Raw genomic sequence first — 26,611 nt, forward strand, 5'->3', positions numbered from 1 at the left:
TTTTATTATTATTCTTTTAACATCATTATTGGAGTATAATTGCTTTACAATGTTGAGCTAGTTTCTGCTGTATAACAAAGTGAATCAGCTATACATATACGTATACATATATACCCATATCTCCTCCCTCTTGAATCTCCCTCCAACCCTCCCTATCCCACCCCTCTAGGTGGACACAAATCATAGAGCTGATCTCCGTGTGCTATCTGGCTTCTTCCCACTAGCTATCTATTTTACATTTGGTAGTGTATATATGTCCATGCCACTCTCTCACTTCATCCCAGATTACCCCTCCCTCTCCCTGTATCCTCAAGTCCATCTTCTACATCTGCAACTTTAATCCTGTCCTGCCCCTAGGTTCTTCAGAACCTATTTTTTTTTTAGATTCCATATGTGTGTTAGCATATGGTATTTGTTTTTCTCTTTCTGACTTCACTCTGTATGACAGTCTCTACATCCATCCACCTCACTACAAATAACTCCATTTCGTTTCCTTTTATGGCTAATATTCCACTGTATATATGTGACACATCTTCTTTATCCATTCCTCTGTCAATGGACATTTATGTTGCTTCCATGTCCTGGCTATTGTAAATAGAGCTGCAATGAACATTGTGGTACATGATTCCTTTTGAATTATGTATTTTTCAGAGTATATGCCCAGTAGTGGGATTGCTGGGTCATAGGGTAGTTTTAATTTTAGTTTATTAAGGAACTTCCAAACTGTTCTCCATAGTAGCTGTATCAATTTACATTCCCAGCAACAGTGCAAGAGGGTTCCCTTTTCTCTATGCCCTCTCCAGCATTTATTGTTTGTAGAATTTTTGATGATGGCCATTCTGACCACTGTGAGGTAATGCCTCATTGTAGTTTTCATTTGCATTTCTCTAATGTTTAGTGATATTGAGCATTCTTTCATGTGTTTGTTGGCAATCTGTATATCTTCTTTGAAGAAATGTCTACTTAGGTCTTCTGCCCATTTTTGGATTGGGTTGTTTGGTTTTTGGATATTGAGCTACATGAGCTGCATGTATATTTAGGAGATTAATCCGTTGTCAGTTGCTTCATTTGAAAATATTTTCTCCCATTCTGAGGGTTGTCTTGTTTATGGTTTCATTTGCTGAACAAAAGCTTTTAAGTTTCATTAGGTCCCATTTGTTTATTTTTGTTTCTATTTCCATTTCTCTAGGAGGTGGATCAAAAAAGATCTTCTTGTGATTTATGTCATGGACTGTTCTGACTATGTTTTCCTCTAAGTGTTTTATAGTGTCTGCCTTACATTTAGGGCTTTAATCCATTTTGAGTTTATTTTTGTGTATGATGTTAAGAAGTGTTCTAATTTCATTCTTTTACATGTAACAGTCCAGGTTTTCTAGCACCACTTATTGAAGAGGCTGTCTTTTCCCCATTATATATTCTTGCCTCCTTTATCAAAGATAAGGTGACCATCTGTGCATGGGTTTACCTCTGGGCTTTCTATCCTGTTCCATTGATCTATATTTCTGCTTTGGTACCAGTATCATACTGTATTGATTACTGTAACTTTGTAGTGTAGTCTGAAGTCAGGGAGCCTGATTCCTTCAGCTCCGTTTTTATGTTCTCAAGATTGCTTTGGCTATTTGGGGTCTTTTGTGTTTCCATACAAATTGTGAGATTTTTTGTTCTAGTTCTGTGAAAAATGCCAGTGGTAGTTTGAAAGGTATTGCATTGAATCTGTAGATTGCTTTGGGTAGTAGAGTCATTTACACTATGTTGATTCTTCCAATCTAAGAACATGGTATAGCTCTCCATCTGTTTGTATCATCTTTAATTTGTTTCATCAGTGTCCTATAATTTTCTGCATATAGGTCTTTTTTCTCCTTAGGTAAGTTTATTCCTAGGTGTTTTATTTTTATTCTTTTCATTGCAAAGGTAAATGGAAGTGTTTCCTTAATTTCTCTTTCAGATTTTTCATTATTAGTGTATAAGAATGCAAGAGATTTCTGTGCATTAATTTTGTATCCTGCTACTTTACCAAATTCATTGATTAGTTCTAGTAGTTTTCTGGTAGCATCTTTAGGATTCTCTATGTATAGTATCATGTCATCTGCAAACAGTGACAATTTTACTTCTTCTTTTCTGATTTGGATTCCTTTTATTTCTTTTTCTTCTCTGATTAGTGTGGCTAAAACTTCCAAAACTATGTTGAATAATAGTGGTGAGAGTGGGCAACCGTGTCTTGTTACTGATCTTAGTGGAAATGATTTCAGTTTTTCATCACTGAGAATGATGTTTGCTGTGGGTTTGTCATATATGGCCTTTATTACGTTGAGGTAAGTTCCCTCTATGCCTGTTTTCTGAGGGTGTTTATTATAAATGGGTGTTGAATTTTGTCAAAAGGTTTTCTGCATTGACTTAAATGATCATATGGTTTTTCTCCATCAGTTTCTTAATATGGTTTAACACATTGATTTGCATATATTGAAGAATCCTTGAATTCCTGAGATTGATCAACCCCAGTTGATCATGGTGTATGATCCTTTTAATGTGCTCTTGGATTCTGTTTGCTAGTATTTTGTTGAGGACTTTTACGTCTATGTTTATCTGTGATATTGGCCTGTAGTTTTCTTTTTTTTGTGACATCTTTGTCCGTTTTTGGTATCAGGGTGATGGTGGCCTCATAGAATGAGTTTGAGAGTGTTCCTCCCTCTGCTATATTTGGAAGAGTTTGAGAAGGATAGGTGTTAGCTCTTCTCTAAATGTTTGATAGAATTCGCCTATGAAGCCATCTGGTCCTGGGCTTTTGTTTGTTGGAAAATTTTAATCACAGTTTCAATTTCAGTGCTTGTGATTGGTCTGCTTATATTTTATATTTCTTCCTGGTTCAGTCTCAAAGTTTGTGCTTTTCTAAGAATTTGTCCATTTCTTCCAGGATGTCCATTTTATTGGCATAGTGTTGCTTGTACTAGTGTCTCATGATCCTTTTTATTTCTCCAGTGTCAATTGTTACTTCTTTTTCATTTCTAATTCTATTGATTTGAGTCTTCCCCTTTTTTTTCTTGATTCGTCTGGCTAATGGTTTATCAATTTTGTTTATCTACTCAAAGAACCAGGTTTTAGTTTTATTTATCTTTGGTATCGTTTTCTTCATTTCTTTTTCATTTATTTCTGATCTGATCTTTATGATTTCTTTCCTTCTGCTAACTTTGGGTTTTTTTTTCTTCTTTCTCTAATTGCTTTAGGTGTGAGGTTAGGTTGTTTATTTAATATGTTTCTTTTTTCTTGAGGTAGGATTGTATTGCTATAAACTTCCCTCTTAGAACTGCTTTTGCTGCATCCCATAGGTTTTGGGTCATCGTGTCTTCTTTGTCATTTGTTTCTAGGTATTCTTTGATTTCTTCAGTGATCTTTGGTTATAGCATTGTGGTCTGAAAAGATACTTGATACGATTTCAATTTTCTTAAATTTACAAAGGCTGGATTTGTGACCCAAGACATGATCTATCCTGCAGAATGTTCCATGAGCACTTGAGAAGTCTATTCTGTTGCTTTTGGATGGAATGTCCTATAAATATCAATTAAGTCCAGCTTTTTAAATGTATCTTTAAAGCTAGTGTTTCCTTATTTATTTTCATTTTGGATGATCTGTCCATTGGTGAAAGTGGGGTGTTAAAGTCCCCTACTATGATTGTGTCACTGTTGATTTCCCCTTTTATGGCTGTTAGCTTTTGCCTTATGTATTGAGGTGCTCCTATGTTGGGTGCATAAACATTTACAATTGTTATATCTTCTTCTTGGATTGATCCCTTGATCATTGTGTGTTGTCCTTCTTTGTCTCTTGTAATAGTCTTTATTTTCAGGTCTATTTTATCTGATATGAGATTGCTACTCCAGCTTTCCTTTGATTTCCATTTGCATGGAATATCTTTTTCCATCCCCTCACTTTCAGTCTGTATGTGTCCCTAGGTCTCAAGTCGTTCTCTTATAGACAGCATATATATGGGTCTTGTTTTTGTATCCATTCAGCCAGTCAATGTCTTTTGGTTGGAGCATTTAATCCATTTACATTTAAGGTAATTATCGATATGTATGTTCCTATTACCATTTTCTTAATTGTTTTGGGTTTGTTATTGTAGGTCTTTTCCTTCCTAGGTCTGTTTCCTACCTAGAGGAGTTCCTTAACATTTATTTTAAAGCTGATTTGGTGGTGTTGAATTCTCTTAAATTCTGCTTATCTGTAAAGGTTTTAATTTCTGCATTGAATCTGAATGAGATCCTTGCTGTGTAGAGAAATCTTGGTTTTAGGTTTTTACCTTTCATTGCTTTAAATGTGTCCTGCCCTTTCCTTCTGGCTTGCAAAATTTCTGCTGAAATTTCAGCCATTCACCTTATGGGGATTCCCTTGTATGTTATTTGTTGCTTTTCCCTTGCTGCTTTTAATATTTTTCTTTACGTTTAATTTTTGATAGTTTGATTAATATGTGTCTTGGCCTGTTTCTCCTTGGATTTATCCTGTATGGGGCACTCTGTGCTTCCTGGACTTGATTGACTATTTCCTTTCCCATATTAGGGAAGTTTTCAACTATAATCTGTTCAATAATTTCCTCAGTCCCTTTTTCTTCTCTGTTTCTTCTAGGACCCCTATAATTCGAATGTTGGTGCATTTAATGTTGTCCCAGATGTCTTGGAGACTGTCCTCAATTCTTTTCATTCTTTATTCTGCTCCATGGTAATTATTTCTGCTATTTTATCCTCCAGGTCACTTATCTGTTCTTCTGCCTCAGTTATTCTGCTATTGATTCCTTCTAGAGAACTTTTTAATTTCATTTATTATGTTGTTCATCATTGTTTGTTTGCTTTTTAGTTCTTCTAGGTCCTTGTTAAATGTTTCTTTTATTTTCTCCCTTCTATTTCCAAGATTTTGGATCATCTTTTCTATCATACTGAATTCTTTTTCAGGTAGACTGCCTATTTCCTCCTCATTTGTTTGGTCTGGTGCGTTTTTACCTTGCTCCTTCATCTGCTTTTTATTTCTGTGTTTTCTCACTTACTTATCTGACTGTGTTTGGGGTCTCCTTTTTGCAGGGTGCAGTTTCATAATTCCTGTTGATTTTGGTTTCTGCCCTCAGTGGCTAAGGTTGGTTCAGTGAGTTGTTTAAGCTTCCTGGTGGCGAGGACTGGTGCCTGAGTTCTGGTGGTTGAGTTTGGATCTTGTCTTTCTGATGAGCAGGACGACATCCAGTGGTGTGTTTTGATATGTCTGTGAACTTATTATGATTTTAGCAGCCTCTGTGCTAATAGGTTTGATTGTGTTCCTGTCTTGCTAGTTTGGCATAGGGTGTCTGACACTATAGCTTGTGGTTCATTGAGTGGAGCTGAGTCTTAGCATTGAGATGGAGATCTCTGGGAGAGCTTTTGCTGTTTGATATTACATGGAGCCAGAAGGTCTCTGGTAGACCAATGTCCTGAACTTGGCTCTTCCACCTCCGAGGCTCAGGCCTGACACCCGGCTGGAGCACCAAGACCCTGTCAGCCACATGGTAGACTTAGAGGCAAACTTGTTGCAAAAAAGGTCATGTATTAATACTCTATCTATTTTCATTGTATTGCTTAAGAAATCTGAAATTTTATGAATGTCCATCAGGATTCAGTACAGGAAGTAGAAACCTCCATACGCTGGAACTCCACATTCCAGAGGCCCTCCTTTCCATGTACTGTCTCTCCCCTTCCATGCCTGTGGTTTTTACTTGAATTTTCCTTTTATTTAAATTTCACAACTTACTGCCCATTTGTATATTTTCTTTAGAGAAAACTCTATTCGAATAATTTGCTCATTTTGACCTCGTTTTTTTTTTTTTAATTTTTACAACATTTATTTTATATCATGATTTTTTAGTTCTTATTAAGTTGATATAATTTGGGGAAATAAATGCTCCCTTCCATTTTTTGTTGCATATGTATTTATAGGGGTAGGAAGAACAGAATATGAGAGAATAGACAAAGGATGTAGAAAGTGGAAAGATAAAGATGAAGAGAGGGATAGAGTGTGCATATGAACCCTTCTATTAGCAATATCAACCCACAAAGTACAAACTTATCAACATGAAGTGTTTTCTTTTCACATGGACTTTGGAAAGAATGAATATGGGACCATATCTGACGTATGTTAATTGTATAGCATCATGGTTCTTGTTTCCTATCAGACATGATATGTATATTCTTTTTTTCTCACTTTTTAAGCTCCATAGATGACATTATTCATGAAGCACTTTTAGTATATTATTCAGCAAATATTAATTTGATCATATCAAACCAATCTTGGTTAGTGGAAAGCACTGTCAGATGCCATATAAAGGTCCTCCTTTCAAGTAACACTTTGTTCTACACTTGGAGCTTCCTATCAGAAGAAGGTCTTGAAGGGCATTCTTCTTTTAGTTGGGTTTACAACTCATCTATATTTCTTTATATATTCTGCATACTACTTCCTTAACAGTATTTGATTTGTATTTCTCCCAGGATGTGGCTTCCCCCACCACATTCTTAGTAGTGTCATATTTAGCAAAACAATTTTAATTTTGATAAGTTCCAACTATTTACTGTTCTCTTCTTGCTTGTGTGTTGTCATCATATCTAAGAATTAGTGCTTAACCCAGATTGGGAAGATTTATATATGTGTTTTCTTTTAATATGTCTATAGTTTTAGTTGTTAAATTTATCTATAAATTGTTTTTGTATTTAGAGTAAGGTGAGAATTAAACTTTCATTCTTTTTGCATCCAGATGTCCCAGCACAATTTGTTAAAAAGACTTTCCTTTTCCTCACTCAATTTTCTTGGCACCTGTGTCAATTTTTAAAATTTTTACCATAAACATAAGTGTTTATTTCTGGACTTTAACTTTTATTCCATGGATTTATATGTCAATACTTAGCCAGTGCCACACTGTTAGTGTAGCTTTGTAGTACAGTTTGAAATTGGAATGTGGATCATGTATTATTTGACATTTTTCAAGATTATTTGGGCTGTAATAGGTCACTTCACTTCTCATATGAATTTTAGGGTCTGCAAAAGTCAGCTGGAATTTTATATGGGTTGTGTGGAATCCATATATACAATTGGGTGGCAATGATATCTTAACAATATTAAATCTTCCAATCCATAAACATGGGATATCTTTTCATTTACATAAATTTTCTTTAATTTCTTTCAGTGATGTGTTGTATGTTTCAGTGCACTTGCTTTGATAAATGTAAATCTTGCACTTGCTTTGTTAAATTTATCTTTTATCCTTTTTGATTGCTAGTGATTTATGAAATATTTTCAGATTGTTTATTATTAATGTACAAAAATAAAATTGACTTTTATGTAGTGATCTCGTGTTCTACAACCTAGCTGAACTACTCTATGAAATCTAATTCTCTGTGTGTATGTGCGTGTGCATGTGTGTATCTTTAGGATGTACTATATAAAATATTATGTCATCTTCAAATCAAGACAGTTTTACTTCTTCCTTTTTAATTTGGATGTCTTTATTTATTTTCCTTGCCTAATTGCCCTGGCTAAAACTTTCACTTCAGTTTTGAATAGAGTGCTGAGAGTGGACCTTCTTATCTTGTTCCTGATTTGGGGGAAAGTTCAATCTTTCATCATTAAGCATGATGTTAGTGGTAGGATTTTCATAGATGCCCTTTATCAGGTTGAGGAAGTTATTTCTATTTCTAATTTTTTTCAGTGCTTTAGTCATAAAAGTGTGTAGGATTTTTTTTTAAAGTCACCATTTATTGTGAGGATCATTTCGTTTTTGTACTTTATTCTATTAAGATAATATGTTACATTGATTTTCATTATGTTGAACAAAATTTGGTAATATTCTGAATTCAGTTTGCTAATATTTTGTTGTGATTTTGCTTCTATATTTATAAAGTGTATTGGTCAGTAGTTTGTTTCCTTCTGATAACATTGTCTGGTTTTGGTGTCAGGAAATATTGGCCTCATAGAATGGATTGGAATGAGTTCCTTCCTCTTCTATAATTTAGGATTATTTTGTGAAGTTTTATTTTTAATTCTTTTTCAAATGTTTGGTAAAATTCTCCTATGAAGCTATTTTGGTATGGGCTTTTACTTGTGAGAAGGTTTTTTTAATCACTAATTCAATCTAAATTCCTTGGATAGATCTATTTAGATTTTCTGTCTTTTCTTAAGCCACTTTCATTACTTTATTTCTAGAAAGTTATTTCATCTAGATTATCTAATTTGTTGGTGTACAATTGTTTATAGTGTTCCTTTTTAATCTTTATTATTTCTACATGTTTGGTAGTGATGTTTCCTCCTTCATTCCTCAATTTAATAACAGATATTTAAAACAAATGTTTAAAATAATAACTATTGGTTTCAAATTTTCACTTGAGGTTATGAAGAGCTGGAAAGAGTACTACTTCAATTATTCCAAGAGAAAAAGCTGCAAATTTATGAGTTTCCTTGATCTCTTTGGAGAGCTGAGCTAGTATTGGAAAAGTTTTTCAATTCAAATGTTTCCTTTGCTCATTTACCTTTCTGGGTTCCACATTTTCCTTCAGTTTTCATCCAGTAATTCCTTACTCACTGACAGTTCTTCATTACATTTAAATTTTGAAATTTTATTCTGAATTTTATATGCTATCAGCAGAAACAGATCCAAATAACATAACACATCACAATCAAAATCAGAACTTCATACTGAAACTAGGATACCAGCCTCAATCAGTTTTGCTAACTGACTCTATTTGTCATATGGAGATTAAGTTTAACTCTAAAAACCCAAAGCACATACAGTAATATTAGGTTTAGAATGTCTGAGAATCTTAGGTGTTTAACTGGTAAATTCATGCATGTTCTTAATTCTCTCTTTCCCTTCATAGGTATGAACAATAAAAAATGATTCTTATCCTTTGAACATTCATCAGTAATAACTGAGGGCCAAAATTGTTTTTATCTAAAGATACAAAAAGTAGAAATAACTTTTAAAAAGAAAGTAAATGGTAATTCAGTTAATAAAATAAATACAACCTTTAATAGAATGAAGGCTAAATAAATAAATTTTAAAGGTGAAAACATCACCAAAAGATCTTCGATTCAGCATTTCTTTAACTTATTGTGATATATTTTTACAAGTTGGCAAACACTGGCAAAAATTTCTTTCTCACATCTAAAAACAATGTTTAGAAGTATAAGTATATACGTGAAATACACTACTATTCGTGAATATTTTCTCAATTACGCAATGAAATATTATGAAGGATCTAATATTATTTTCAAATACTCAAAAGCCAGAGAAAATAGTGGATGCTGATAGTCCCCTGCCTATATTCCCTTAAGCCAGCCTTTGCACTCAAGCTCAGCTTTTATTTGTGTTGGTCTATAATAGTCCATAGCTGTTCCTTTTTCTGAAGGATTACCAGTAGCTAAATGGTAGCTTCCTTACCTAGGAGGTAAAATACACCACTTTTTCCAAGTGTGCAATTTTTCCTCCAGATTTCACCATGGAATTCTGATGAGGAATTCTCACTCCAACTGAATGTGCACTTGAATCCCTGTCTCAGACCCTGACCTAAGATAATAACTCAACCTCATTCATTTCCAAGTATCTAGGAAATAAAAGCTGATTTAATCAACTTTGAACAATCATCCTACTTGTTCCAAAGAGCCTTGGCCAGAGATGTTAATGGTAGTATAATAATATAAGGCTAGAAGCAAAGAAGGGCAGAGGTATTCTCAAATTCTCCAGAACAAATTATAACACTCTTTCCTGTTAGAGAAATAAGTAAACTTGATTCAAGAACAAATTATGCTTTCTCTTCATTGATCAATTATTAATTTTATTGCTAACCCTCTTCATTGTTATGACTCTGTGCCTCTGATAAAATACAAGTTTCTGAATATAGGATCTCAACTTTGAACACTTTTTGAAAGAAAGTATTTCTTATATTAAATTTTATTTTCAAACACAGGGTGAACATAACAAAGCAAACATATTTCTCTTCTTCAGTGTAACAAAAAATAATAAGTACCAGGCTAATGCCCTAAGTACTATTTCCATTCCTAGTTAAGCCACAAATCAATTGCATGCCTTTGGAATTTTTTTATCTGTAAAATAAGAGAAGGGTATTGGTTTGACTTAATTCCAACAAATATTTATTCAGTGTCTATTGTATGTTGTTGTGGTCTTTTGACTTCAAGATTAAATACAGTAAGGAAAATGGGCTACTGAATCAAGATCAATATAAATTCTGTAATAGAGATATTTTTTTAAAATTCAAGAGGAATTGAATCAAATGGAAAAATTAACATTGATTGAAGGTCAATGGAAACTTCAGATGGAGCTGATATCTGAGGTGAATGTTGACGAATGTGTTGAATCTCAATGGAAAGAGGAGGGAAAATTAATACAAGATTAAATAACAGTGAAGTAAATGAATGCAGACACAAAGGATATGGGATATTCAGGTACATTTTCAAAAGGTAAATATAATAAAAATAAATATGAATTTGTGTGTATCATTACTTGTACATGTCAAATTATATGAAACATTATATTTTTGTTACATTTTAATATTTTATTCAAACTCAAATAAATAGCATGATTCCCACTGTCATTAAAAAATAATATAAATTAAAAAATGGAGCATCATCTGTTTCTCATGTTCATGTCATTACTATTTCAAACACTTTATGGGCCGGTCTATTTCTAGAAAAAGTGACCTTAAAATTTGTTCTGAAAGAGATAACAAAATGAATAAACAATGAATCAGTTATTTCAAAGCTTCCTAGATTATTCTTGATTTCAGGTATGGGCAAGGAGTACAGAAGCTTTTTCAGAAATAGTACATTAGCCATGCAAATTAAAATGCATATTATATCATTGTATATAATTGAAAATGACAATGATATACTTGAAACATGTCTTTACATGAAAAGAAGAAAGCATCTTTATAAACATTCCATTATAAAAGCAAGCCTATAGTCAAAATCATTTTGTTGGACTGCTCTGTAAATTTCTAATGCTTTTTTAGTAAAGCCTTTATTTAGTTTAACAGAATGTTCCATCTTTCAACAAAATGTTTTTGAAAAAGTTTAAGCTAATAATAAGTCAAACATTATAATATAATATGGTTAATGAAAATGCCCCACGCCAAAGAACAGTAAAAGAGAGATTTATCCAATACATTTAAAAGGTAATACAAAGAAAGATTCTATCTTATTAATCCAGAATTTGCTGCAATATATTATGAGCTCAAGTGTTAACCACTTTGGCCAGAATTATACATTTTGACAATTAGGACAAAATCATATCATTAATATGACTGTGACAAAATTTGGATTAGAAAAACAAAGATCCAGGATATTGCCTTAGTTTGCTTTGTAAAAATGTGACCCTACTCAGTTTGCATTTTCTGAAATGATCTAACCTAGTTTCACTGTAGTAATATTCATGTTTGGTTTTCCACTTATATGTTTTGTTTAAAAATTTTAATATATATTAACTTTAATTGTATTATGTATTGATATATGTTATATTAAAGTGATATATCATATATCATAATGTATGCATTAATATATAATATATAGCTATACTATATATAATATCTATTATATAATATTTATTACATCTATATAATTATATAAAAAGTACAACTAATATAAACATCTTAATTACAAACAACTAGGTAAGCATAAAACTAAAATGATTGAGATCAAATAGATATGAATTTAGTAGAATAAAGAATAGTTAAATATCCACAAGCATTTTTCTTTCAATGAGTGTTGTATTTTTTAGGTGCCTTACAAAACACATATGGTCAGGAAAGACAGTTGTTATTTAAGAACACTTCTATGAAACACATATACTCATTTAAATTAAACAGATAAATCTTGGTTATACCAAGTCAACTTATCCTTGTAAATCTCTATATTATTATGTCAATAGAATGTGAAGTGAACTCTGAAATTCACCTGGCCACATCATGGCCAACTGTCATATACTGAACAAGGCCAGACTGAAAGAGACTATTATATAAACTATTATTTTCTGAGTTTGTGAACAGTTTAAGCTCATAGACAAAAATAACTTTATTACAAGAAGACTTCATTTGGTTTTACAGAAACTACTCCTTTTACGGGTAGTACACGTCCTATGTACAAAATGCATTTATATTTAGGTATAGCAATTATTCCAGCAGAGTCAGCAGTAACTTCTGCCTATTTCATTTGCTCAGAGTGTGAATAAATAAAGCTTTCTTGTTTGTGGTCATAAATCCTTCAACTTATAGAATGTTTTTTAATCTATTGTGAGATGTACTCTATTGAACTTGATTACAATAAAAGTGAGAATTTATAACTTCTATTGATTTTTCAACTCATTTATAATATTTTAATATATTTGTTATCATGAATAAGTAAACATTCTAACCTTCTAACATAGTAAATTAATTTTAACAAGTTTAATAATGTCAGTCACCCCAGTGTTTATCAATATCCCTTTGAGTTAAAAATAATTAACTCAAAAATAATTTTTATATTATTATTACTTTACAATAACTGTATTTAACTTAGTAGAAATCCTGGGAGTTTCTGATTTCATGTTCTTTCACATGTATGTGAGTGGGGTCAATCTCCAGATCAAAGCACAAGGCTATTCTCAAATGATTTTAGAAAGTTATGAAACATGAAACAACACTTTTAGGAATTAGATAATAGAAGGTATTGGTTTTTGCCTATAATAACATCTACCTACATACTACATTTGCTGCATTCTATTTTTATAAGAAATAATCTGCTATTTAAAAAGGAATATAATCATTTAAAAATGATAATCTGCTATTGCATAAGTTGATTTAAAAAGGAGTGTAATAAGAAGACATATACTGGAAGAAGGTAATTTCCATGCTGTTTTCCAAGAAACCAAAGTAAACTAGAAACAGAAGGTAGAGAATACAGCAAGAAGGAGATATCTACGGGAAACAAAAGAAAAGGAAGGCTTTTAGTTGTGGAACAAAATTATAGAAAATTTAGGAAAGAAGAAAGACAATCGGTATAAACAGGAAAAGTACTGGAAAAGTTTGCATGTTATTGAAAAAAGAGCAACAAAATATTAGAATAAAGAATAATTGAATTATTCAGTTGGATAATGTAAAATACAGAAAATAATTAGAATAGTAATTTTAAAATATTGTGAATATAATAGATATAATTTTAGTTCTACATTACAGTACTATTTTGGGTAGTTTTTAAAATGTATTTTTTAGTAGTTCAATAATTAAAATAATATAACTCATGTGCCATAGTATCATTTATTATGTTAGGATGTTAGTGGAATCTAGAATAGAGGATGCAATGAGAAGGAATATGTGAAAGTGTTTTAAATAAAAAGTGATATAATTGCAAGCTATAAGCAACATGACTCAACATTTATCGTATAAAAAGTTCTTTCCGTGGAAATCAGTGAAATGAAAATAAGTATCTAGGAAATTATTAGAATAGATGATACTTGTTTCTTATTCCTATGACCTAATACAGTCATCCTTAGGTATCCATGAGGGATTAGTTCCCAGGACCACAGCGGATACCAAAATCCGTGGATGATCAAGTCCCTTATATAAAATGGCTAGTCTAGTGGGCCCTCTGTATCTGCAGGGCCTGCATTCACAGTATGGAGCCCTCACTGTATGCTCATCAAGATGAGAAATTATTATTTCTTTGAGGCAGTCTTTTATTTCATTTTTGTTTGCTTCATTATTTCTCCATAGGACCATAATTTATTTTAATCATCTTCTAAAGATCTCTCTCTACAACAGGCAACACCCTGGTTGGTAAATCTATAAGAAATCACTAATCCTTTTAGTTATTTTTTAAAACAAGTTCAAGAGGAATTGGAAATCTATGTCAAAAGTCACATCACATTAAATGTATTCCAATGAGTTAAAACTGCAGGGACTTATCAATTATACAATTCTTGCTGGTAAAACAGAACAGGCAGTGTTCATATAAATATCTACGAGAAAATTGTATAGGCCTCTATCTATTGACAGTATGCTAGAATGATACCAATTTCTTGTAAATTATCAACACAATAGAACAAATGAGGGTTAACAGATCTTGTTAGTATATTTATATATTTATGAATGCAAAAACATTACTATTACAATAATTGTGCCCCTACTGTCAACATCTTTTTTAGTACTGATGAATAAGAATAAGCATTATCACTGATGTAAATGATAAAGAATGTTGAAATCTGTTATCTGTAAAATGATGATTGCTTACAGTATTTTAGTTATTAAGGTGATATGAATCTTTTGTTTTATTTTGAAAAGCATTAGTATCTAAGGAAGAGAGTTTCCCTCCTTTCGCTTGGAATTGTGACATCCTGTACTCCTGTAGGCATAGGTAACATACAGAAAAGTAACTAAAAAGCAGCAAGGGAGAAGAGCAGAGAGTTAGAATAACATCCATTTGATTTAATGACACATTCAAATAATGCATAAACAGTGAAATACTTAGTATCATATATGCATGAGGAGATAAAAAAGTTAAAAACCTATCATTTATGAATTCAACATATAACTCCACAAGTGGCAATCCTGAGTTAAACATATAATACAAAAAAATCTCAAATCCTAACTGAAAGTCCTAAGTAATGAAATAAAGGCAAGTTTTTCATTGCCAGCTTATTTTTATTTTATTATTTTTTCCAGACTTTTAATTAAAAATTTTAATTAATTTTTGTTGGAGTATAGTTCATTTAAACAATCTTTATCTCCTCTATTATTTATTAGTATTTTTTTAAATCATGTTGAATATAACTAAGGTAATGTAATTAGAACCTGCATTGGCTGCATTTTTCCTTGAAGAATTCTTCAATTGTAATGAGCTAAAGTGCTCATTTTTAATCAGTCCTCCCATTTGAGAACCATCAATTAGTGGTCTGATTGTATCAACTTGCCTTGAATTCTGAGCAAAGATTTCCATGCTTTTACTAAGTCCTAGGAGAAAACATAGAGGAAATGCGCAATCCAAGTGTTTTACTATTTGAAATACAAATTTTTCAGCTCAGAGCAGGTGCTGAAAATAACACCCTATATTATTTTCCCTTTGAAAATAACACCCAAAGATGCTTCCCCACCAGAAGCTTGAATGTTGGCCTAAATAGCATAATCGTGATTATATTTATTAATATAGATATAATAACCTAGCTGAGATTACCTTAAAATAGAAAGAGGTTTGTTTGTTATTGATAACTGAGGGGAAAAGAGATCAAGTAAATCAGAGGAGTCTTAGGTTTCGAATTAAAAACAAATGCCAGAGGGCTTCCCTGGTGGCGCAGTGGTTGAGAGTCCGCCTGCCGACACAGGGGACACGGGTTCGTGCCCCAGTCCAGGAAGATCCCACATGCCGCAGAGCGGCTGGGCCCGTGAGCCATGGCCGCTGAGCCTGCGCGTCCGGAGCCTGTGCTCTGCAACGGGGAGAGGCCACAACAGTGAGAGGCCCGCGTACAGCAACAAACCCAAACAAAACAAAAACAACAACAAAAAAACAAATGCCAGAGAAATCTATCCCCCACAACCCAGTTGCTATAATCATAGCCCTGAAGCAAGATCTAAGATTAAAAGTTTCAAAAACTACAGGTCTCTAACCAACCCTATATAAAATTTACTTAGCTTACAAGAAAAGGATACCAGCCAATAATAACAAAAAGGACCCCGAAAAGCAAAACAGAACCCCAGTAAGCCAACATCAGAGTTAGGGATGTTTTAAGTATCCTTACTGGTACCCAATAAATGATTGCAGGTATTTGAAGCATGGACTGAAAATGTAATACCATCCCCTTAATTTGTTTCTCCACCTCAGTTTCTGACTTCAGCTTGAAAAATGTCCCTACAATCTGTCCAATTTAATTGTCTACTCTTGACGTCACCTGGGCCTTTTTGCTTGTTTGTTTGTTGCTTTTAATAAGAAGTCTCTTCTTATGCCTAATGGTAAAATTTAACCCTCCTGTGGTTACTGTATTTAGACCCCTATCCTCTTCAAGTTAACCTCAGCTTTACACTTGTAACTGAATTTGACTGTCTTTACCATCACTTGTGTACAGAGGACAGCTCCCAAATTCTACCCTTAGATTTTAGTCTTCTAAGTCATACACACAGCTGCTAAGGATAAATGGGGCAGAACTTCTTGCCAGTATTTAACCAACTCCTGAATTTATAGACATTTCTCTTTTGGCTTTCCACAGCTTTTCTGCTTCTCTTTTTGTGGGTGCTAAAGGAATTTCCCCTGACTTGTCATCCCAAATCCAAAAATCTTCTATTGAAGGAGGCAGAAGGGAAACTGCTGAAAGATTAGAACACTCCAGTCTTTCATTCAGAATTTAGAGAACTATTACTGGAAAAAATTCGGAAGTTTCCATTTCTTTTAAAATTAGCTCATGATTCTTGGTTTTCTGCTCATTTTACTTCAGGGCTAGGAACTGGGGGAAAAAATACCATAAATATTAGTGTTGTCCCATATGTCAAAAGTCAAACGGAACCCACAATGTTACAAACTAAATTAAATGCAAGATTTGGAATGTCATGACTGTAAGAATATACTCTCAGAGTAGATTTTTTAGAAAAAAATTGTTCAGGGCTTCCCTGGTGGTGCAGTGGTTTAGAGTCTGCCTGCCGATGCAGGGGACACGGGTTCGTGCCCCGGTCCGGGAAGATCCCACATGCTGCGGAGCAGCTGGGCCCGTGAGCCATGGCCACTGAGCCTGTGCGTCCGGAGCCTGTGCTCCACAATGGGAAAGGCCACAACAGTGAGAGGCCCGCGTACCGCAAAAAAAAAAAGAAAAAACTTGTTCATTCCCACATGTACCAGTGCAACTTACCTCTGTGTAGGGGTACTACCTTCTGTTAATGAAACAATAGTTTTTTCAATATTTATAAACTGATACATTTAATAATTATTTTCCTAATGTATCAATTATATATCCACCTGCATTTAAAATAACATATCTGTCTATCAGGTCTCCTTTGGCATCTCCATTTTGAATAGCCTGTCATCATTTCCACTATCAAACTCATCAGAAATAATATATGTCAGTATTTATGTATGTGTTGTCATACTTCAGTATTAAATCATTACAAAACTACACTTCTGGATAGTATATATCAACTTTTAACTTCCATTAATACCCATACTACATTATGATAACATTACACAATCAACATTTATTGAAGATTTATTTAAGAAGTGTAATGTGCATGCAACTTCAAAGTGTTTTTGTAAAGAGAATAACTGATATGATTCAGTTTTATATACGGTTTTATTTCCAGAATACAAATGTAGATCATCACATTCCTCTCATACTACAGAACTGGAAAGAAAAACAAGACCATGATTAAGAGGTATACTTTTTGTTAGATAATTAAAATTATATGATACATGGCATTTTTTCTGGACTGGTTTCAGAAAAACAGAATTAAATTCTCTTACTTTTTTCTTAGCATAGATGTTCAAACAAATCTAATTTTTATTGAAGTAGAGTGATTTACAATGTTGAATATTAGTTTCTGGTGTACAGCAAAGTGATTCACAGATGTGAATATATATTTATGTATATATATATTTGTGAATAGATATATATATTCTTTTTCAGATTATTTTCCATTATAATTTATTACAAGATATTGAATATAGTTCCCTATGCTATGCTGTAGTAACTTGTTATTTATCTTTTTTTTTTTTTTTTTTTTTTGCGGTATGCAGGCCTCTCACTATTGTGGCCTCTCCAGTTGCGGAGCACAGGCTCTGGACGCACAGGCTCAGCGGCCATGGCTCACAGGCCCAGCTGCTCCGCGGCATGTGGGATCTTCCCGGACCGGGGCATGAACCTGTGTCCCCTGCATCGGCAGGGGGACTCTGAACCACTGCGCCACTAGGGAAGCCCCTATTTATCTATTTTATATACAGTAGTGTGTATCTGCTAATCCTACACTCCTAATTTATCCCTCCTCCCCCTTCAACTTTGGTAACCATAAATTTGTTTTCTATGTCTGTGAGTCTATTTCCGTTTTATAAACAAATTCATTTGTATCATTTCTTTTTAGATTCCACATATAAGATATATCATATATTCCTCTCTCTGTCTGACTTACTTGACTTAGTATGATAATCTCTAGGTCCATCCATGTTGCTGCAAATGGCATTATTTCATTTTTTTAAGACTGAGTAGTATTCCACTGTATATATGTACCACATCTTCTTTATCAATTCATCTGTCATAGACATTTAGATTGTTTCCATGTCTTCTGTATTGTGAATAGTGCTGCTATGAACACTGGAGTGTATGTATCTTTTTAGATTATAGTTTTCTCCAGACATATGCCCAGGAGTGGGATTGCTGGATCATATGACAATTTTATCTTTTAGATTTTTAAGGAACCCCCATACTGTTTTCCATAGGGGTTTCACCAAATTATATTCCCATTCCCATTCCCAGTAGTAAGGTTCACTTTTCTCCACACCCTCTTCCTCATTTGTTATTTGTAAACATTTTAATGATGGCTATTCTACTGGTGTGAGGTGATACCTCACTGTAGTTTTGCTTTGCATTTCTTTAATAGTTAACAGTGTTAGCATTTTTTATGTGCCTGTTTTCTATATGTATGTCTTCCTTGGAAAGATATCTATTTAGGTCTCTTGCCCATTTTTGATTGAGCTGTTTGGTTTCTTGATATTGAGCTGTATGAGCTGTTTGTATATTTTGGAAAATGAGCCCTTGACAGTCGCACTGTTTGCAAATATTTTCTCACAGTCCGTAGGTTGTCTTTTTGTTTATGGTTTCCTTTCATGTGCAAAAGTGTATAAGTTTGCTTAGGTTTTATTTGTTTATTTTTGCTTTTATTTCATTTACCTTGGGAGACTGACCTAAGAAAACATGACTACGATTTACATCACAGAATATTTTGCCTATGTTCTCTTCTAGGAGTTTTATTGTGTCATGTCATATGTAGGTCTTGAATCCATTTTGAGTTTACTTTTGTGTATGCTGTGAGGGAGTACATTAATTTACATGTGGTTGTCCAGCTTTCCCAACACCACTTACTGAAGAGACTGTCTTTTCTCCATTGTATATTCTTACTTCCTTTGTCAAAGATTAATTGGCAGTAAGTGTGTGGGTTTATTCTGAGCTCTCTATTCTGTTCCATTGATCCATATGTCTTTTATTAGACAATACCACACCATTTTGATTACTGTAGCTTTGTAGTATTGTCAGAAGTCTGGGAGGGTTATGCCTCCAGCTTTGTTCTTTTTCCTCAGGATTGCTTTGGCAATTCTGGGTCTTTTGTGGTTCTATATAAATTTTAGGATTATTTATTCTAGTTCAGTGAAAAATGTCATGTGTAATTTGACAGGGATTGCATTAAATCTGTATATTGCTTTGGGTAGTATGGCATTTTAACAATATTAATTTTTCCAATCCAAGAGCATGGGCTATCTTTCCATTTCTTTGAATTATCTTCAATTTCCTTTATCAATATTTTATAGTTCTCAGCATATAAGTCTTTCACTGCCTTGGTCAGGTTTATGCTTAAGTATTCTATTTTTTGAAGCAATTTTAAAAGGAATTGCTTTTTTTTTGTTTTTACTTTCCCTTTGCTATTTCATTGTTAGTGTAAAGAAATGTAATGGATTTCTGTATATTAATCTTGTATCCTGCTACATTGCTGAATTCATTTATCAGTTCTAGTAGCTTTTATATGGAATCTTTAGGGTTTTCTATATATAGTATCATGTCATTTGCATATAATGACAAGTTTACCTCCTTCCTTCCAATTTGGATACCTTTTATTGTTTTTCTTGTCTGATTGCTGTGAAGAGGATTTCCAACACTATGTTGAATAGAAGTGGTGAAAGTAGGTAATTTTGATTGTTCCAGATTTTAGCAGGAAGGCTTTCAGCTTCACTGTTGAGTATTATGTACCCTTTGTCAGAAATAGCTTTTATTATGTGGAGCTATGTTCCCTCTGATAAGAGTTTTTATCATGAATGGATGTGGAAAAATATCAAATGTTTTTTCTGCATCTATTGAGATGATCATGTGTTTTTTGTCTTTTGTTGATGTGGTGTATCACATTGATTGATTTGCATAAGTAGACCATCTTTGTGATCCAGGGATGAATCCAACTTGATCATGGTGTATAATCTTTTATATGTGTTATTGGATTCAGTTTGCATATATTTTGTTGAGGATTTTTGTATCTCTATACATCACAGATATTGGCCTGTAATCCTTTTTTGGTAATGTCTGTCTGGTTTTGGTTTCAGGGTGATGGTGGCTTCATAGAATGACTTTGGGAGTGTTCTGTCCTCTTCACTCTTTTGGAAGAATTTGAGAAGGACTGATATGAGTTTTCTGTGTATGGTAGGTAGAATTCCCAAGTGAAGCCATCTGGTCCTGGACTTTTGTTTGCAAGGAACATTTTAATTACAGATTCTATTTCACTACTACTTATCTGTCTGTTCAAATTAACTATTCATCCTTGATTCAGTTTTGATATGCTGTATATTTCCAGAAACTTGTCCATTTTTTTTAGGTTGTGTGACTTATTGGCATATAATTGTTCATAGTATTCTGTTATGGTTTTTTGTATTTCTGCAGTATCAGTTTTTATTTCTCCTCTTTCATTTCTTATTTTGTTTATTTGAGTCCTCTCTTTTCTTCTTGGTGAGTCTAGCCAGAGGGTTGTCAGTTTTGTTTATTCTTTCAAAAACCAGCTCTTGATTTTATTGATTTTTCTGTTGTTTTTTTAATCTCTATTTATTTCCTCTCTGATCTTTATTATTTTCTTCCTCCTGCTGAATTTAGGTTCTGTTTGTTCTTCTTTTTTAGATTCTTTTAGGTGTTAGGTTATGTTGCTTATTAGAGATTTTTCTTGTTTTTTGAGGAAGGCCTGTGTCACTATGAACTTTCCTATTAGGACTGCTTTTAGTCCTAGTCTCCATGTAATCATTTTTTACTTGATTCTTTTTCTGTGGTTGATTTCTACTTTCATGCTATTGTGGTCAGAAAAGACATTTAAAATAATTTCTATCCTCTTAAATTTTTTGAGGCTTATTTTGTGTCCTTGTGTATGGTCTATCCTAGGGAATGTTTCATGTGGACTCTGGGTTTTTTTGATGGAATATCCTGAAAGTATCAATTAAGTCTAACTGTTCTATTGTGTCATTTAGAATCTCTGTTGTCTTATTAATTTTCTGTCTTGAAGGTCTGTCCATTGATGTCAGTGGAGTGTTAAAGTATTCTACTATAATTATATTCTTGTCATTTTCTCCCTATATGTCTCTTAGTATTTTTTTTTTATGTATTTAGGTTTTCTGATTTTGGGTACATGTATGTTAATGAGTGTAATATCTTCTTCTTGTATTGATCTTTTTATCATTATATAGTGTTCTTCTTTATCTTCCTTTAGGGCCTTTCTTTTAAAGTCTATTTTGACTGATATGAGTATTGCCACCCCCGCTTTCTTGTCATTTCCATTAAACATCTTTTGCATCCCCTCACTTTCAATCTATATGTGTTTTTTACCCTAACATGGGTCTCTTTTAGGCAGCATATTGTAGGCTCTTGATTTATTATACAATCTGCCACTCTATGTCTTTTGATTAAAGCATTTAGTCTATTGACATTTAAGATAATTAATGATAGATGTATCTATTTCCATTTTAAACCTTGTTTTACAGTTGATTTTGTATTTCTTCTTCTTTTCTTTTTCTTTTTCCTTTTGTCATTTCATGGTATTCTTTTGTGTTATGCTTGAGTCTCTTATTATTTTTGTCTTTGTGAATCTATTGTATGATTTTGATTTGTGGTTACCCTGTTTTTCAAGAATGTTAAACCATTGCTATATCTACTTGTGTTAGGCCAGCAGTCATATAAGCTCAAACACATTCTAAAAAAAAAAAAATCTTCATTTTCTTACTCCTCTCCCCAACATTTTATGATTTTAATGTCCTATTGTATCTTCATGTTTATACTTTTGCTGATAATTTTAATTATCATTGTTTTCATAAACTTTTTTATTTTTACTTTTTAATCTGTGTACTGGCTTATTAAAGTGATTACTTTCCAATTGTTATATTCTCGTTCCTATAAGATCTAGCTTCTTTTCTATTTAGAGAAGACATTTCAATATTTCTTTTGAATAGGTTTAGTATTTCTGTATTCTTTTAGTTTTTGCTTCTCTGAGAAATTCTTTATCTCTCCTTCTATTCTATATGATAATCTTGCTTGGTAGAGTATCCTAGGTTGCAGGTTTTTCCCTTTCAAGACTTTGAATATGTCTTGCCGTTGCCTTCTGTCCTGTAACACTTTTGTAAAGAAATCAGCTGATAACCTTATGGGGGGTCTCTTGTGATTAACTCTTTGTTTTTCTCTTGCTGCCTTTAGAATCCTCTCTGTATCTTTAACTTTTGCCATTTTAATTATAATATGTCTTGGTGTAGGTCTATTTTGGTTCATATTGTTTGGGACCCTCTGTGCTTCCTTTTCCTGGACATCTGTTTCCTTCTTTAGGTTTGGGAAGTTTTCAGCCATAATTTCTACAAATAAATTTTCGATCCCTTTTTCTCTTTCTTCTCCCTCTGGGTTCCATATCATGTGTAGATTGGAACACTTCATATTATCCCATTGTTCTTGTATATTGCTTTCACTTTTTCCTATTTGTCTTTTTGTCTGCTATCCTCATTGAGTGATTTCCGTCATTCTATCTTCCAGATCACTTATTTGTTCTTCTGCATTATTTAGTTTCCTATTTATTGTCTTTAGCTCAGGTTGTATCTCAGCAAATAAGCTTTCTAATTTTGATTGGCTCCTCTTTGTACTTTCTAGTTCTTTGTTACAATGATCTGCATTTCTATCAATAGCCTTCTTAATTCCTTCAGTATTTTTATTACCTTTTTTGAACTTGTGATCTAATAAACTGGAGATGTCTGTTTCATTGCTCTTTCAGGGGAATTTTCTTGGGAATGGTACCTCTGCTTCTTCATTCTACTTACATTTCTTTGACTCTATGAATTTAGGAGAAACAGTTATCTACTTTGGTCTAGAAGGGCTGTTTTCAGGTAAGAATGTTCTTGTGTAGCCCATGTGAGTCTAATATCTTTGGTGCAAGGGCTGTTTTTACTATGGATGCCTGTCACATCTTTTCACAGTGTATGCTGACCATTATCCCTTTGATAGAGGATGTGATTGTTGTTGTGGTGACCAGAGACTCCACTGGATATTGGGAGGGGGCTCCTCTTTGCTCTGTGATTGTCACAGCACTGTCTGGGGCATATTCTCCTTCTCATTTTTCATTGCTGAAGCCCCCAGATCCATTTCTGAGCTGCAGTGTGATGTAGGAAGGACTGGAGCACTCCTGCTGGAAGAGGAGCCACTGAGTATTCCTCTGCAGGAGGTGTCCACTGGGAAGTATGCTCTATTGTGTCACCTGTCACCCATTCTGTGGGCTCATGAAGAACATTGTTGGGACTGCCTTTGTCCCTGCCTCAACCGTGGTAATGCAGGCAGTCAGCCTGCATTTTCTTTAGGCACTGTGCTCACAAACCCACTAGCGCAGATCTGCAGAAGTTAGCCACCAGGACTGCTGTAGTTGTATACCTGGACCTGCCATGGGAGCTATGGCATCTGTCCAGACTCTAGCCCCGCCTCTGTGTGCTTGAGCCCACAAAGCCCACAGCTGCTAATGCTGGAACTGCCCCAGTCATGGGAGCACCAGTAATCCACTTGGATATCCTGTAGGCATTGAACTTACAAAGCCAATTGTGGCAGTGCAAATCCTTGGAATTCACAAAGCCAGTGGGACAAGGCTCAGATTTCAGCCCCACTTTAGAAGTTGCATGGCCCCTGGAGATCAGCTAAGATTTCAGCACCGTCTCTGCATGTGGGCAACCTGATGACCCTTGCATGTTCCCAGATCTCATAGAGGTGGAGTTGTTGTCACTGTGAGCATGCAGAAAATGAATCTGTTATGGCAGGCCCTGCCCCTCATTTCATCAGCATGTTAACAATGGGGTTTCTATGGCAGACAGAAGCTCCAAACTGCACACACCCTCACTTGTCACCTGGACCACACTGCAGCCCCCTTGGGCTGCTTCCATGTAGCCAACCTCAGTCCTACCCCAAGTCTGTCTCCTGAAGCCAAAGTTTTAGCACCTAGCACCCATTCGCAGCATGTGCTTGTCTCTCTCTCTTCTGCCTGCTGCAATACAGCTGCTGCAGTCTCCTCTGAGCCTCTGAAGTTCCCTATCTGTCCCAGCTGATCTTCCAACCGATGAAAGGCATTCCTAGGGTGAGGAACAATTCCTCTTTCACAGCTCCCTCCCAGGGGTGCAGATCCCATCCCAATTCCTTTTTTCTTTTTCTTTCATCCTACCCAGTTACATGGTGATCCTGTAGTTTTTGTTGTATGAGATCTTCTGCCAGTGTTCAGTAGGTATTCTGTAGATCCACATGTAGACCTTTTTTCTGATGTTTTTGTGGGAAGGAGGTGAGTTCCATGTCCTTCTATTCCAGTATCTTTGTCTCTCCCTCCAGAAGTTTTAAATTTTAATAATGTCCAACTTAATTTTTTTTCTCCAACTTAATGTTTTTTTCACATATCATGTTTTCCGTGTTGATCTAAAAATTCATTGCCAAACACATAGCCACATAGACTTTCTCCTGTTTTCTTCTAGAATGTTTACAGTTTTGTAATTTACATTCAAGTCTATTACCCATTTTGAGTTAATTTTAGTGACAGATGTAAGGCCTTATCCAGATTCATTTTATATATATAATAAATTATATGTAATTATATATAATCAATTATAGGTATGTTTTGCATATAATTCATTATATATAACTTTACATAAATTGTATATAATTATATATTTTATATAATATGAATTATATATAACAATATATATATAATGAATTATATTATATATTTTTTGACATTTAGATGTCTAATTTCCAGCACCATTTATTGAAAAGACTATCCTTTTTCCATTGAATCATTTTTGCTTTTTGGTCTTAAAAATTTTTAATTATATATGTATGGGTCTACATCTGGACTTTTTTCCACTGATATATTTTTCTTTTCTTGGGCCAGTACCACACTGTCTCAATTATTGTGTTTTATTTTAAGTCTTGACATCAGAGAGTACCTGTGTTCTGATTTTGTTCATCAGTACTTTGTTAGCTATTATAGGTCATTCATCTTTCTATACAAACTTTAGAATCAGATTGTCAATATGCACAAAATAGGTTGCTGTGATTTTAAGTGGACTGTATTGATCTATAGATCAAATTGGAAAGAATTTGACATCTTAGTAATAATGAGTTTTCCATTGAATAAACAAGAAATAGCTCTTTATTAGATCTTTGATTTCTTTAATCAGTTTTATAGTTTTCTGCAGTATAGGTTTTATACATATTGTTTTAGATTTATACCTAATCATTTCCTTTTACTGGTCCTATTGGAAATGATCTTGTGTGTTTAATTTCAAATACCAAATTTTCATTGCTTATATACAGCAAAGCAATTGACTTTAAAAAATATATATATCTTTGCATGTTACTCCACTCTCTTTTTGCTTGCATAATTTCTTATGAGAAATCCAATATATCTATTATTCTCATTTCTTTGTAGGTAAGATCTTTCTTTTCTTTGTCCCCTCTGTTTTCTCTTTATCTTTAATTTCTTACAGTTTGAATATGATATAACTAGGTTTACATTTTTTTTGTATTTATTGACATTTGCTATTTTTTCTGCTTGACATTTTCTGAGTTTCTAGGTATATAATTTCTTGTCCTTTATTAATACTGGAAACTTCTCAGTAATTATTGGTTCAAATATTCCTTCAGCTCCATTGTTTCTTATCCTTCTGGCTTCATTTAAAAGAGTATTTCACTTTTACCTTGTCCCACAGTTCCTGGATATTGTGTTCCTTTTATTCTTTTTTTTCATCTTGGCCTTTTCTGTGACTTATCTACAAGCTCATTGATTCTGATTCTATCCTCAGGTACATCTAGTCTACTGATAAGTCAATCAAAGAAATTCGTCATTCAGTTACAGTTTTGTTTTTTTATGCCTCTATTTCCTCTAGATTCTTCCTTAGTTTCTGTTTCTCTGTTTACATTGCTCATTTATTTTTACATGTTATCCACATTTTCTGTTAAAACTCTTAACATATTAATCCTACAGATTTTAAATTCTTGGCCTGATAATTCAATTTGTCATGCCAGATAGTCCAGTGTCATACCTGAGTCTGTTTTTGATGCTTGTGTTTTCTCTTCAGATTGTGTGTTTCCTTGTTTTTCAACATGGTTTGTATATTTTTGTTGTCATTAAAAGCTGCAGATGACATATCTGGTGATAGGAACTGAGGTAAATAGGCCTTTAGTATCAAATTAATAGTAATTGTCTAGGACTTGAGCTCTGTTTAATGTTTGCTGTAGTTGTAGGTGGCAGAGGCCTCCCCTTCCTCTAGTGTCCTTCTTTATGTGTTCCCTGTTAATTTTGGTTTTCTCTAAGAACCCTTCAGTAGCATCTATGTCTTGCAGCTGTAATCCACAGTT

The 26,611-nt window shown here is 33.6% G+C and overlaps 1 pseudogene; it reads right to left on the reverse strand.

Annotated features, from left to right (window-relative positions):
• Positions 1 to 24,392, reverse strand: part of LOC114897926 — a 51,001-nt pseudogene extending 26,609 nt beyond the window's left edge.
• Between the last annotated feature and the right edge of the window lie 2,219 nt (positions 24,393 to 26,611).

Source organism: Monodon monoceros, unplaced genomic scaffold (genome assembly GCF_005190385.1).
Source record: "Monodon monoceros isolate NGI ecotype Baffin Bay Population unplaced genomic scaffold, NGI_Narwhal_1 Super_Scaffold_18, whole genome shotgun sequence".
Lineage (NCBI taxonomy): Eukaryota > Metazoa > Chordata > Mammalia > Artiodactyla > Monodontidae > Monodon > Monodon monoceros.